The sequence below is a fragment of the Populus trichocarpa genome, chromosome 17, assembly GCF_000002775.5.
Source record: "Populus trichocarpa isolate Nisqually-1 chromosome 17, P.trichocarpa_v4.1, whole genome shotgun sequence".
NCBI lineage: Eukaryota > Viridiplantae > Streptophyta > Magnoliopsida > Malpighiales > Salicaceae > Populus > Populus trichocarpa.
The window spans coordinates 13,957,126-13,971,535 of NC_037301.2; the positions used below are offsets into that span (position 1 = coordinate 13,957,126).

The 14,410-nt window shown below is 34.8% G+C and overlaps 1 pseudogene; it reads right to left on the bottom strand.

Annotated features, from left to right (window-relative positions):
• Positions 1 to 4,016: 4,016 nt before the first annotated feature.
• LOC18106560 (SUPPRESSOR OF ABI3-5-like) lies at positions 4,017 to 10,260 on the bottom strand (annotated as a pseudogene).
• Between the last annotated feature and the right edge of the window lie 4,150 nt (positions 10,261 to 14,410).

Genomic DNA, 14,410 nt, shown 5'->3' on the forward strand with positions numbered 1-14,410 from the left:
AAACTTGCGGTACAATCTGAGCAAAATATTAACAGAGACTATGCCTTGTGGCCAAAACAATGTAGCTTTAAATAATGTTCATCATTTTACAAATTACGATGGATTGGGATAGTTAAGATTTTTAAAAGATTTAATTTGGTTCATGAATTTATTTTCTTCACAATTGAGCCATTTAGAACCCAAATTAATTAGTACTCATTTGATAAAAACAATTTCTGAAGAAAGGGCTGAATTAAAAGTCAAAGGACCACAAAGTGAAAATGACAAATAAAATAGGAGGTGGATTCCAATTTCATACAAAAAAAAAACTTATTTTGATACTCAATCTTGATAAATTACAAGCTATCGTCTATTGATACTGAAAATTCAATCAAGTAAAGATGCCAGCCCTTCCCCTAGTAAGCATGTATTTTTTGGGTGTGTTTAAGGGTGTGTTATGATTATTTTTTAAAGTATTTTTTATTTAAAAAATACATCAAACTAATATTTTTTTATTTTTAAAAATTATTTTTGATATCAGCGCATTAAAATAATTTAAAAACACTAAAAAATTATTAATTTTAAGTAAAATAAATTCAAAATTTTTAGAAACGCGAGTTAGGCCGCGTTCCCAAAGATCCTGAAATCTAAAAATATAATAGTAGTAACGACATTAAATTAAATCTTGATGGTGCTAGCTACCACCTAGAATAGTGCTGTCAATTCTGTTAAATAATATATTTAATTTTATTTTATTTATTAAAAATAGAATAAAATTTTTAATTTAACCTATAAATAATTTTTTTGTATTTAGATTAATTCAAACACTTTAGAATAAACAGATTAATAAAAATTACAACCCTTTTTTCTTTTATGTTCATATTTTGTTTTGTATTAATCTAGATTAATTTAACAAAATTCACTATATAAATTTTTTTTTCATGATTAATTTTTATTAAATATAGTAAAAAGAACATAAAAAATTAAAATACTTTATATTTATATAAAAAAACTTAATCAAAATATTTTTTTTTTAAAAAATATAAATTATTTTAGTATACATTTAGGAATTATAAACATAATAAATTATTTATATATATAAATTAATTCTGATATAGAGGTCATCGAGTCATAGAATTAATTAATGACCCTTCCATATACTTAATAAGTCGAGTATTTTTACATGTTTTTTATAAAGATAAAAATCCTTTCATACTCGTCTTTATTCAAATAAATAAGATAAATAGAAACAGGTATAATTATCATCCTTAGACATCATCAAAAACTGACGGGAAGGCTTCATTTACCTCCTTCAAGTTTACATGGAGATGATCTTGACCACCACAGCTACTCCTCTACTCTTTAGATCATAGGCTATTAATCTGAATTCGAAAAGTGGGAGTGTCTATATATTCAACAGGAATTAGTGATTAAATTTTGTGGTTGTTTTGTAATATTGATTAGTATATTATTATTATTATTATTATTATTATTTTTGATATTGTAGATACGCTCACATAATTCACAAGTAAATGGTCACTTTCAAGAGTTAAACCACAGGAAAGAGCCTGCCAACTTGAGGTCCCCAACGATCATTTATTTACATGTGAATTAGAAGGTATAAACAGTCAGATTCGAACCAGAGATGTCATCTCTTTCTAGTTGACATATTATCACTCAATTATTGTTAATTGAGCTACTAGCTAGCTAGCTCACTTGCATTAGTATATTACATTTACAGTAAGTTTGGATGGATTACTAATTAATAAATTGCATTTGTTACTAGTTTGACAAACTGCCGATTTATTCAGTGGTCATTAATTTAAATATGCAGGTAACTTGTGAAAATGAAGAAAGTTAGGCATATTCGCTAGCTTACCTAATTTATATTAAAACACCAAAAAGAGGCGAAAAAGAAACAAAAATGAATTTCCAAAATCTATGGCTTCATGTCTCCATGCTATAAATTGAACCAAGAAAATTAAACTACATAACTAGGATACTACAGAAACGAATATATATATATATATATATATATATACACCTTCATGTCGCCATGCTATAAATTCTTGTGTTCTAGAGACTCTAAGCGGATATTACATGATCAGCTATCATCCAAAGTAGATGAGTTTCTACTTGGAATTTATCAAAAAAGGTTGATAAATGCAATTAATATCTAGTTTTTTTTTTATTCATTAATTTCCATCTATAATTCTCTTGATATCTACAGGGAGAGACTTTCCGTCGATGAAATACCAACGAAAACATGAATATTATTTTCCGTCGATATTTCCATTTATAATTAATAATTTTATGGTTTAAATGAATTTACTTTCTTGTTTATTTGGAAATACCTATCATCAAACTTGTTGTCGTCCCACTACTGAATTAAGAAATATTGTAACCACCATTCTTTTTGTCATGCCAATTGTCCATTCTCTTCCTCTTGTTAAGGAAGAAGTCAAGGCAGACTTTAAAGTTTAAACGGAATCCTTTTGCTCTTGCAACAAGTTGACAATGGAATGGTTTAGATTTTGGAAAAACACCTCTCAATTCCTTTGGTAGCATTTTCCACAGAATTTCACTAATTTGACCTAAATGATGAAGACTTTCGATCAGTGGACTTCATAATTAAGTTCTATTCCTCGGAGAAACAGCCAAGTTGTTGTAAAGCTCACACTTTATAGTAGTATTTTAAGGTCAATGTTGGAAACCAAAGCCTGTGGTAGTCGAAGTCATAAACCATTAGAATTCAGTCGTGTATACGAGTAAATTAACAAGACCATATGGTGGAGTCACATGGAAATTGAGGAGGAAGAACCAAGCAAATGGAGAAGGAACTTGGAAGGAAGAAAAGCTTACATATTTATAGAGAAAAAGAAAATACTTCTTAATCTTAGACTGTAAGCCTGACAAAGAGCACTCAATTTTGCAAACCCTAAAACCTTTTTTTAATGTTTTCCTTCAAGGGAGAGACTTGAAACAGATATATCTTAAAAGCAAGTAGAAATGTGAATACCGCTTGATAGCTGCTTGATCTAGAAAACTAAGCCATGAAGGACCAGTTGTTGACGACTGAAGAGATTCACATACATTCCATAACAGGGGAAAAACAAAAAATTCAGTGAAGATCCAATTTAGGGGTGTTTAGGATAATGGTAATGGTTGCAGTTCAAAGTGTTTTTTGCTCGGAAATATACTAAAATAATATATTTTTAAAAAATTATTTGTGACATCAGCACATCAAAACAATTTGAAAACAAAAAAAATAATAGTTTAGGGGGTGTTTATGAGTGTTGTGGTTTAAAGTGTTTTTCACTCGGAAATACATCAAAATAATATTTTTTTTATTTTTTTTAATTATTTTTGACATCAGCACATCAAAACAATCTAAAAACAAAAAAATAATAATTTAGAGAGTGTTTAGGAGTGTGGTGGTGGTTGCAGTTCAAAGTGTTTTTTGCTCGGAAATACATCAAAATAATATTTTTATTATTATTTTTTAAATCATTTTAACATCAGCACAATAAAACAATTTGAAAACAAAAACAAATTAAGCAAAAAAAAAATCAAATTTTTGAAAAACACGGTTTCAACCACGTTCCCCAACAATGTCTTGCATTTGGGTAGTATACTATGAGCATGTGTGGTATTGTGTTGACGGTTGCTTTTCAAAGTACATTTCGCTTAGAAATATATCAAAATAATATTTTATTATTTTTTTATACTAACGCATCAAAACAATTTAAAAACATCCAAAAAAAATTAATTTAAATCAAAGAAAAATTATTGCAAAAACACTTTCCAACCATAAAAACAAACAGTATCTTAAATAAAAAGGTACAAAAATATGTTTGATTTAATTGACTGTAATAATTTTAAAATAAATTTTTACCTTCACAAAATAAAATAAAAAACATGTATATTTCTTCATTCTCCAAACACTACCTTAATTCTTAAGGTTGAATGCATCCAACCTGTTAAATTCAATAAGGGAAATAGCGCGCACTAATTAAATTCTTTTTCACTTGAACATAAAATTTATTCATCCATTTCACTGGGTTTTCCCTTGGTCATTACAATGGTGTGTTGATATTTGATATTGTAGCATCTTTGACAGCAGGTGTAGGACTGCAACTCTGGTCATTGGGGAAGAAAAGGAAACAATTTAGACAAAATCCGGAGCTTCTATGAATGAATTTTTACAAATCTACAAGGACTGGCTATTGCAGAAGAGATTTGAGTTTGCAGTAAATCACTTAAAAGCACTTGCCTAGCCCCGCCAAACTACCACATTTCCACCCTCAGCGTCATAGCTTATTGGCCTCATCTACAACCACAGCCTCGTAGCTTAAGCCCTAATCTACATCTCCCGGAACCTAGCAAGAGCCTTCTTTTGAATCAGTGTTTTGTAACTATCCCCAGCCTGCACCTCAAGACTAGGATCCAACTTCTTCTGCTGACTCCCAAGTCCTGCTCTCCTATCTATGGCTTGTGCTTGAACTGGTTCAATCATTCCACCGCCATCCTTCCCCAGCCCCTGCAATTCATAACAAAAACCAGAGAAGACAATCCCCACAATGGATACGAGTTAGAATCTAGTAGCATGATTACTGCAAAAGCATTGATCACCAGTATATACGATTGGACTCTAGCACAAGCATGTAACAGAAAAGAGATGAGAGGAACATCATACCATTGAAGTAATTATTTCATATATTAGCAAAACTCCAATGATATATAAAGTTTTTTTGAGCATTTTTTAGACAAAAGAAAGGGCTGTACCAACTAAAACCCATTTCAGAAGGATAATCAGCATAGTTATCAGCAGTAACTGATGATTTACTAGCCACGAACCCATGTCAAAAGGATAATCATCATAGCTATGAACAGTAGAAAATAAATTAGCACAGTTAAAAACTATTAAGTGCAAGAGAAGGAAATGATACCGAGCCTTCTTGCCAGCCCATATTGCGAAGCATTCGATTGCCTACATTGCTCTCGCCAAGTGCCTTGTCTGCTGTAATCACCTCATAACTCTGAGCATCTCCAATCACACGTCCTCCTCCAACACCAGGGGGAAAGGCATTGGATCCAAAGTACTCCTTTTGAATGCAGAATCCCGATCTTTAAGAGATCATGAATGGCAAACACAAAGGATTCCTCACAAGTTAATATTTCTATGAAGCAAAACATGGGAACCCATTCACTCGAATCACTGAGAAGTTTGGGAAAACTAAGATCTGATAGACATCCAGGGGTTAACAGGCAGATGTAAAAGGCACCAAGTTCAATTTACCTAACAAGATATGACCTTGTAAAAATAGAGTAAAGGTATACTTTAAAACATATTGTTAAAGCTTACGTGGATCCGCATCAGGCAAATCATCTCCAACAGAAGAAGAACCATACAAGCTCCTCCTTTCAGCTGCACGATCCCTGTAGGAATTTTGTGGTTGCTCCTTGTGAGTAGAAGCAGAAGCTAGAGGCATTTCAGAAAATCTCCTCTTGCCACTCCCAGCAGCCACAGGTGGTGTGTAAGAGCCCAATGCAGATATATATATATGTCCTAAAAGGAGTTGCAAAAGAAGATGTATCTGCATTTGTTGACGAACCTGCCATGGTTAGATGTACAGCAGCATTGGATGTAGAAACACCAGCAGATGGTCCAGAATATGAAGTATCAGACTTCAAAACACCTCGTCCAGAACCCCTTATAACCCCCATCAAAGTCCCTCCTGAGCTGTTGCTCACAGGTCTTGGCTTGACTGAAGACTCCAAACCATTAGTTTGGGCAGATGGAGCTGTGACTACTCCTGAACTGGACATAGAGCTCTTCTTTGTGGTTGTTGTATCAGATTTAAACTTCTTCTTTGTGGATTGCCCAACTGAAAACGACCTGTCATCAGCTGGAGTAGATGGATGACTATCATCAAGAGCCACACGGGTAGTCTGTCCTTCATGACTCCTTTGCTTCCACATTGTTAATACATTGTTCATTTTCTTCTTGGTAGCCAAAATACTGCTCTTTGAAGCAAGTTTTATCTCTTTTGCTTTCTCCTTCTCTTTTTTCTCTGCAGCTAATGCTGCTGAAGCAGCAGCCTGGACAGCATCAGGTAATGAGGCAGCCTTCTCTGTGGATGTAATTGTTGCAGCTGGAGCAGAAATTACTACTTTTCTGTTACTGGAACCGTCAGATGACTTGGAATTCTCAGACTGATTACTAGATGCTTTATTGTCATTGTTATCTGTGAAAGGGATGTACTGCTGAGTTTGCTGGTCATAAGAGTACCAAACCCCTTGATTGCCATCATAATAAAGACCTGCACAGAACACGAGCATATCACGCAATCAAAGAACCAACTTGAAAAGGAATTATATATGACTTTAGATTAAGCTCTAAAGACGACACATGTAGAATGCTAGTTACAACTATTCTAACTTCAAAAGTTCTTGGTCCTTGTACATATTGTACGTTGTTAGTTCACAGCAACAACCGTAAAAAATTTCCTAGAAGACAACCACTCCACCACAGCAAAATAATTTCTTCCTATAGAACCTTTTGAACGGGTTCTCAAGCAACAATAGCCAAGTTTTTAATTTTCATCCCAAACTTTTCCAAGGAAACAAGCAAAAATTGAATCTTCAGAAAAATAAAAGCGGAGGATCAAAATGATTCCTAAGAGAAATTTAAGTGATGAGGTTATAGATTGCACAATTGAGAGCCATGAGAGTAAACACAGGCTTACAGATAAGCAACTCCAGTCAATTCAAGGAAGGCAACAAAGTAAATTACAAGCACATGCACCATATATGCAGAGAGATACCTTATTCTTTTTCCTAAAACTCACATGAATGATTTTCCTAATACATTATTCACAAAGTATACAAATAATCATTCAGCAGTTATTAGAAGTGGTAACGGACTTCAAGCTCCCAGATTAAAATAGAAATCAAAAGCCTCCACTAACTATAACAATAATAACACAACAGAAAAGCAGGCCATCTGTTCCCAAAGTATTCTTCATGGTAAGCACTTGTGCAAGATCTGCAGGAAGTACTATGTACATTTTCTCTCACAATCTCAGAGACTAACTTCTAACTTGTTACTTTTGAATTACCAAAAAGGCTGAAATGCCCAGAAAGACAGTTAACCATGAACGTGATTTCCAAGTTCCACACAGGAATGTTGTTCCCACCTCTTTCTCTATATAACTGTATCATCAGATAAAACTTGTTCGTAGGAACAAAATGAAAATATATATTTATAATACTTCATAGAGGAAATATATGTCAGCTTGTACCAGAAAGAACCTGTAACAAAGCATTTGCAATGTGCGAAACACGCCAACTACCCATCCAATTATACTAAAAAAATGAAAACAGCATTGCCTTTCCAGGAATTCTTTTAACATAAAGACAACGATTATAAACTTGTCATCATGTAATTGAGACCTAGATCAAATTACAACTGAATTCATGCATTGCAACAACAGCTCAGATCCACAACACGTACAAAATGTTATCTTTCACTTCCACTTGATACAAACCGAACAATAAATGTAGAAGGAACCTGTATTTCCATCAAAGTAGAAGCCCGAAGCAGCATCATAGTAATAACCAGATGCTTCATCCCAAACAAAACCAGATTGTGGTGCAGAACCATCCTTTTGAACTGTAATCTCCCCACCGGCTTGCTCCTGCCCACCAGCAGATTGATTGTCATCTGGGCTATGTTCCCTTGGGTGCCCGTCCAGCAGCATCATACTAGAATATGAAAAGATAAAATTTTAAAAATTCAATGATCATGTATAAAATCAGCAAATTCATAAACCAGAAAGGAAGCACATGGAATTAAGATAAAGGGTACAAGTAGTAATGCAACTAAAAATATAGCAATATTAAGTTATAGTTAGGCTGTGTTTGTTTGTCATTAGAAAAGTTGGTCAACGAAAAATACTTTCTGGTCAACGGAAAACACTTTACAGTCAAATAAAAATTTGGCTTGGTTTCCAGGAAAGTGTTTTCTTTTTATTTTGGGCGAAAAACACTTTCTTAAAGTTGTGAAAAATTTAGAAATGTCATATTATTTGTTAATTATATCAAATTTGGTCCTCAAACTTTTGATTTCTATATATATTTTGTTTTGAATATTTATTTTTCAATTTCATCCCTTAGAATATAATTTTTATATTAATTTTGATCCTTATTTTTATAATTGTTATTTACTTTTCCCTTATCATTTTTTACTTATTTTATTTGAAATAATTTATGAAATGTTAATTATTATTATTTTAATTTCTTCATCTTTCAATTTTTTTATTTTTTAGATTTGATCTCTATTATTTTGATTATTATTTATTTTATTTGAGATAATTTATGAAATTATATTTTTTTTCAATTTCATTCCCATTCAACTTTTTAATTTGTAACATTTATCCCTCATTATTTTAATAAATTTGAAAAAAATAAAACATTAATAAGTTATTTTCCAGCTAATTTTCTATGACATAACCAAACACTGGAAAGTGTTTTCCAACTTATTTTTCATTACACTACCAAACATCGGAAAATAATTTATTTTCCTGGAATTCTCTTTTCTGGAATTTACTTTTCAAAAAAAATTATTTTTCAACAAACAAATGGGACGTTAGTAATATTCCAAACGACAAATAGAATTGGTAGGGACAAGAAAAGAATCCTGAGGAGGTATTTCTCCATTCAACGAACCATAGCAAAACCTGCTCTGTCTAATTAATGCATGAATGAAATCGCATAAAGATCAACATCGAAAGGTTTGAGCACAAATCCATTAAGGTGGAAGTAGGACCTTGACAAACACCCAACCACATTCATCTGAAGTTTATGGAGTGGATTCCTTGTCAACATTCACTTAACAAAACCATTTCTCCAAGAAGTCTTTGGGGTATCTGTTACATTTCTAAGGTACAAAACACAAGAGCAATGTTAACTTTCTCCTACTTTCCCACCCACAATCACTTCACAAAAAACTTTCAGTGACTTCAAATAACAGAATATCAAAGTAGTTTACGGACAGCGTAGATTTTCTTGCTAAAAAAAGAGTAGATTTTCCCTGCTCATTCAAATTCTGAAGTCTGAAAGTATGCCAATAATTGAAGTTCTTAACCAAAAAGAAGTTGCAATAATTGAAGGAAAGGTTCCATGAAATACCTGTTGGGAAAATGCCGCTGCCTCAATTGCAGCTGCTGCTAAGCTGCTTGACTGTGACGGTCCTGATGCCCCTGGGCCAAGAATGCTCTTTGCATAAGCCACTCGTAAGATCTGCCCATTCTTCTCGAGAGTGGTTCCATTGGTCGCATCAAAGGCTTTAGTAGCCTCCTCAACCCATTAGTATATATAATCTATATTTTTTAAAAAAAATTTATGTTTTTCCAATGTGGAATAAAAAAAACGTTTTGATTTAAATACTTCAACTTAAAAGAAAAACGTAGTATCTTTTTAACGTGGGATTTGAAACCTTTTCGTATATATACTCTATGTTTCCAAGAAAAAAAGTTATGTCTTTTCAATGTGGGATTTGAAACCCATTAGTATATATACTCTATGTTCCCAAGAAAAAAGTTATGTTTTTTCAATGTGAAATAAAAAACTTTTTGGTTTAAATACTTCAACTTAAAAGGATAACATAGTATCTTTTCAATGTGAAATTTGAAGCTCTTTCGTATATATACTCTATGTTTCAAAAACAAAATTATGTTTTTTCAATGTGGGATTTGAAACTCATTATTATATATATTATATGTTCCCAAGAAAAAAGTTATGTTTTTTCAATGTGGGATAAAAAACGTTTTGGTTTAAATACTTCAACTTAAAAGGATAACATAATATATTTTCAATGTGGGATTTAAAGTCCTTTTGTATATATACTCTACGTTTCCAAGAAAAAAGTTATGTTTTTTCAATGTCGGATTTGAAACCTATTAATATATATTCTTTATGTTTCCAAGAAAAAAGTTATTTTTTTAATGTGGGATAAAAACAATTTTGGTTTAAATACTTCAACTTAAAAACTTAACATATTATCTTTTTAATGTGGGATAAAAAAAACTTTTTAAAATATTATTTTAAACTTCATTATTTACAATATGTATAGCCTATATTTACATGGATTTTTTCTTGATTTTTTCATATAAAATATTAAAATTTTAAATATATTTTTTTAATTTTTCCAGATTGACCTATAAAACCCGAGATCCAGCTTCTAGACCGTATCAACTCCGAAGCGGGTTCAATGACCATGATTCAAAGGAGAGTTTCCTCGGAACCTTGTCCTATCAATCCAGCTACCCGTTTAAATCGTGGAAAGACGACTTTTTGATAGATAACCACACGACAGCAACAATTCGACCAAACAACAAATTACTATGCAATTTAATTAAGCTATTAGCAGTAGGCGATAGCCGATCCTTAAAAATCTCAATACGTGGTTGTAGTCAAATCAAGGATTTCAATTATCTTTATATATATCTCTCTGTTTGCATGAAGTTTTGGTATCATAAGCTCTTGTGTTCAGATTAACAAATTATTAAGTCCAGATTAGGACTTCTTCTATCCATTATACCAAAACTTAGTGCTCAACTTGGAAATACAGAATACTTTTAATTCAAGTAGATAAAGAACCTACAAAATACCTCTATAGTTGTATTAATTTATATGAGATGCAAATTCTTAGAGGTTTATATAGTTCTTTTTTCATGATTAATTGTTTATTAAATATAGTAAAAAGAACATAAAAAATTAAAATACTTGATATTTATCAAAAAATATCAATGTAAGTGACAAGATAAAATCACTACATTTGAATTTAATGACAAAAAATACAGAATGTCTCTCGACCAATTAACCTTCCAAGAATTGCAATTGGATCCTTATGAGCTGCAGAAGAGCAAGCATTGCCCTGCCTAGCTATTATGGAATATCTAAATATGGGATGAGCTGATTGTAATATTATCCTATTATGGAATGTGAATATTCTTAGGCATGTATTTAGGCATTAATTGTGGACATTTAGGGATTATAAAACCCTAATACAATACACGCAGACCTTAAGGGTTTTTAGAGCTGCAACATCCCTTCTCTACTGTTTTATTATTCCATTATTTTATCATGATATCAGAGCTTTAAAACAATCGAAATAAGACACACAATCAAGCAGAATACATGGCAGAATCCATGTCCGGGAGCAAGAGTGTATCTAGTGAGAATCGAAAAACGATTTCGCCATACGATATTACATCTCTTGATAATCCTGGGTTTACGATTACTCAGGTTCAACTGAAGGGGGACAACTATGAAGAGTGGGCACGTTCGTTCCGAACGGCCTTGAGAGCCCGGAAGAAATTCGGGTTCATCGACGGGTCTATTGAACAACCCAGTGAAGAATCAGACGATTGGGAAGACTGGTGGACCATCAACTCATTGTTGGTGTCCTAGATTCGAAACACTATCGAATCCACACTTCGATCAACCATATCTCATGTCGAGATTGCACGGGATTTGTGGTTGGACATCAAAGACCGATTCAGCATCACCAATGGACCTCGGATTCAACAATTAAGGTCCCAATTGGCCGATTGCAAACAGAAAGGAATGACTATCATGGATTACTATGGGAAATTGAAAAAATTATGGGATGAGCTGGGCAATTTTGAGCAATTGCCGGCGTGCAAGTGTGGAAAGTGCACATGCAATCTGGGTTCAGAATTGGAAAAGAGAAGAGAGGAAGAGAAGGTGCACCTGTTTCTTATGGGTCTCGATGAGCAGCGGTTCGGGACAACCCGATCTAACATCTTGGCACAAGACCCATTACCGGGGTTGCACAAGGTATACTCTATCCTCACTCAAGAAGAACAGGTGAAGGGGATGACTCGAGGCAGAGAAGAACAAGGAGAATTTGTGGCTTTTGTTGCTCGCACCCGAACCGATGGACGACAGCAGGGTTCCATGACTCGAACCGACGGGCAAGAGAAGGGGATTTGCTCGCACTGCCATAAATCAGGGCATGGAGAAGACAATTGTTTTGCCCTAACCGGATACCCTGAATGGTGGGGTGACAGACCCAGGGGAGACGAGAGAAGAGAGGTTGGCCGTGGAAGAAGGTACTCCGGTGGTAGAGGAGGAGGCCGGGGTCACAGAGGAACCCACCGTGCTAACGCTGCTCTCACCACCATCGGGTCCAGTTCTGCCACTGTTGCAGCCGAAAGAGGAGGGTCGTCGTTCCCAGGTTTGAGCGACGAGCAGTGGGCAAAATTAAAGCTCATCTTGGGAGAGCCGAAGGAGATAAGTGATAAAATGACCGGTAAGCTTAAAAACTTGTATGGGACAGTGACTGGTTCGGTGTGGATATTGGACACCGGGGCTTCTAACCACATGACAGGGTCAATTGAGGAACTTACTGATTTAAAAATAATCGATCAGTGTCCTGTTGGATTACCAGATGGAAGCAGTGCTTTGGCGGTCAAAGAGGGAACAACCGTTCTTGATGGAGATTTGTGTCTTGAAATTGTCCTTTATGTGTCAAGACTTACTTGCAATTTAATTTCTGTGTCGCAATTAATTGATCAGTATGATTGTTTTGTACTATTCACTAAAAAATTATGTGTTATACAGGGCCACACCTCGAGGATGTTGATTGGTGCTGGTGAGAGACGAGATGGACTCTATTATTTCAAAGGGATACCGCGGATTAATACAATGACGATCAGTGATAAAGCGTCTCTTGATCTCTGGCATCAGCGACTGGGGCATCCTTCTCTACGAATAACAAAGTTAGTTCCCGAAGTTAATTCTAGCAACCAGGAAAACAGTTTGAATAAAAATTGTGATGTTTGTCAAAGAGCAAAACAGCAGAGAGATAAATTTTTTGTTAGCGAAAACAAGACCTTGGGTATTTTTGACCTGATTCATTGTGATTTATGGGGACCATATAGAACAGTTTCTTCATGTGGTGCTTCGTATTTTTTAACTATTGTTGATGATTTCTCTCGTGCTGTATGGATTTATTTGCTTGTTGACAAGACAGAGGTATCTAGTATGCTTAAAAGATTTTTTGCCATGGTTGAGAGACAATTTGCTCGGAAAGTCAAAATTTTCCGAAGCGATAACGGGACAGAATTTACATGTCTGAAATCATATTTCTTTGATCAAGGAATTATTTTTCAGACTTCTTGTACAGGCACTCCACAACAAAATGGGCGTGTGGAGAGAAAACATCAACATATTTTGAATGTAGCTCGCGCTCTGCGATTTCAAGGTTCTCTTCCAATTAAATTTTGGGGCGAGTGTGTATTGACTGCTGGGTACTTAATCAATAGGACCCCTTCCTTGATCTTGGATGGAAAAACACCATATCGCGTCTTACATGGGGTGGAACCATCTTATAAACACTTACGTGTTTTTGGGTCTTTGTGTTATGCACATGAGAAAACGGGGGATAAAATGGCAAGTAGAAGTCGTCGGTGTATTTTTGTTGGTTATCCCTATGGCAAGAAGGGATGGCGCCTGTATGATTTGGAAAGACAGGATTTTTTTGTCTCTAGGGATGTTGTGTTCTCAGAAGATGTCTTTCCTTTTGCTCAAACTACTGATGGGCCTTCCACTACCGATATGGCTCTCACCACTTCTGACGAGGCCCACGATCTTATACCCAAGGATATGCTGGAGTTAGATCATTCCTCTTCTGAGCCACTTCCAACTATTGCTCCATCGACTTCTCCTCCTCTAGCAGAAGAAGAGGTCAATCTATTGGGGAGAGGACATCGCCAGCGGTATCCCTCCGTCCGACTCCATGAGTATGTCACCAACACCATTCAACTGAGTCCATCTCGCTCGCCACTCGACCCACTGCATCCTTCAGGTACACCCTATCCTTTAGCACATTATGTGAATTGTGACAAATTTTCTATGCGACATAGACATTTTCTTGCAGTCATCACAGCTGCGCGGGAACCCATGTCATATTCGGAGGCAGTCAGAAACAAAGGTTGGAGAGATGCCATGCAACGTGAAATTTCCGCACTCGAAAATAATGAGACCTGGGTTGTTCAGAGTCTACCGGCGGGGAAGAAAGCTTTGGGATGTAAGTGGGTGTACAAGATCAAATATAATTCTGATGGTACTATTGAGCGATTGAAGGCTCGCCTAGTCATTTTAGGCAATCATCAGACTGAAGGTCTTGATTACACGGAAACCTTTGCGCCTGTCGCAAAAATGGTTACCGTACGGGTATTTCTTGTTGTGGCCGCCGCGAAGAATTGGGCAGTCCATCAGATGGATGTTCATAATGTATTTTTGCATGGTGATCTTCAGGAGGAAGTTTACATGAAATTTCCGCCTGGTTTTCGCGTCGGGACAACTGGGGCAGTTTGCAAACTTCGAAAGTCGCTTTATG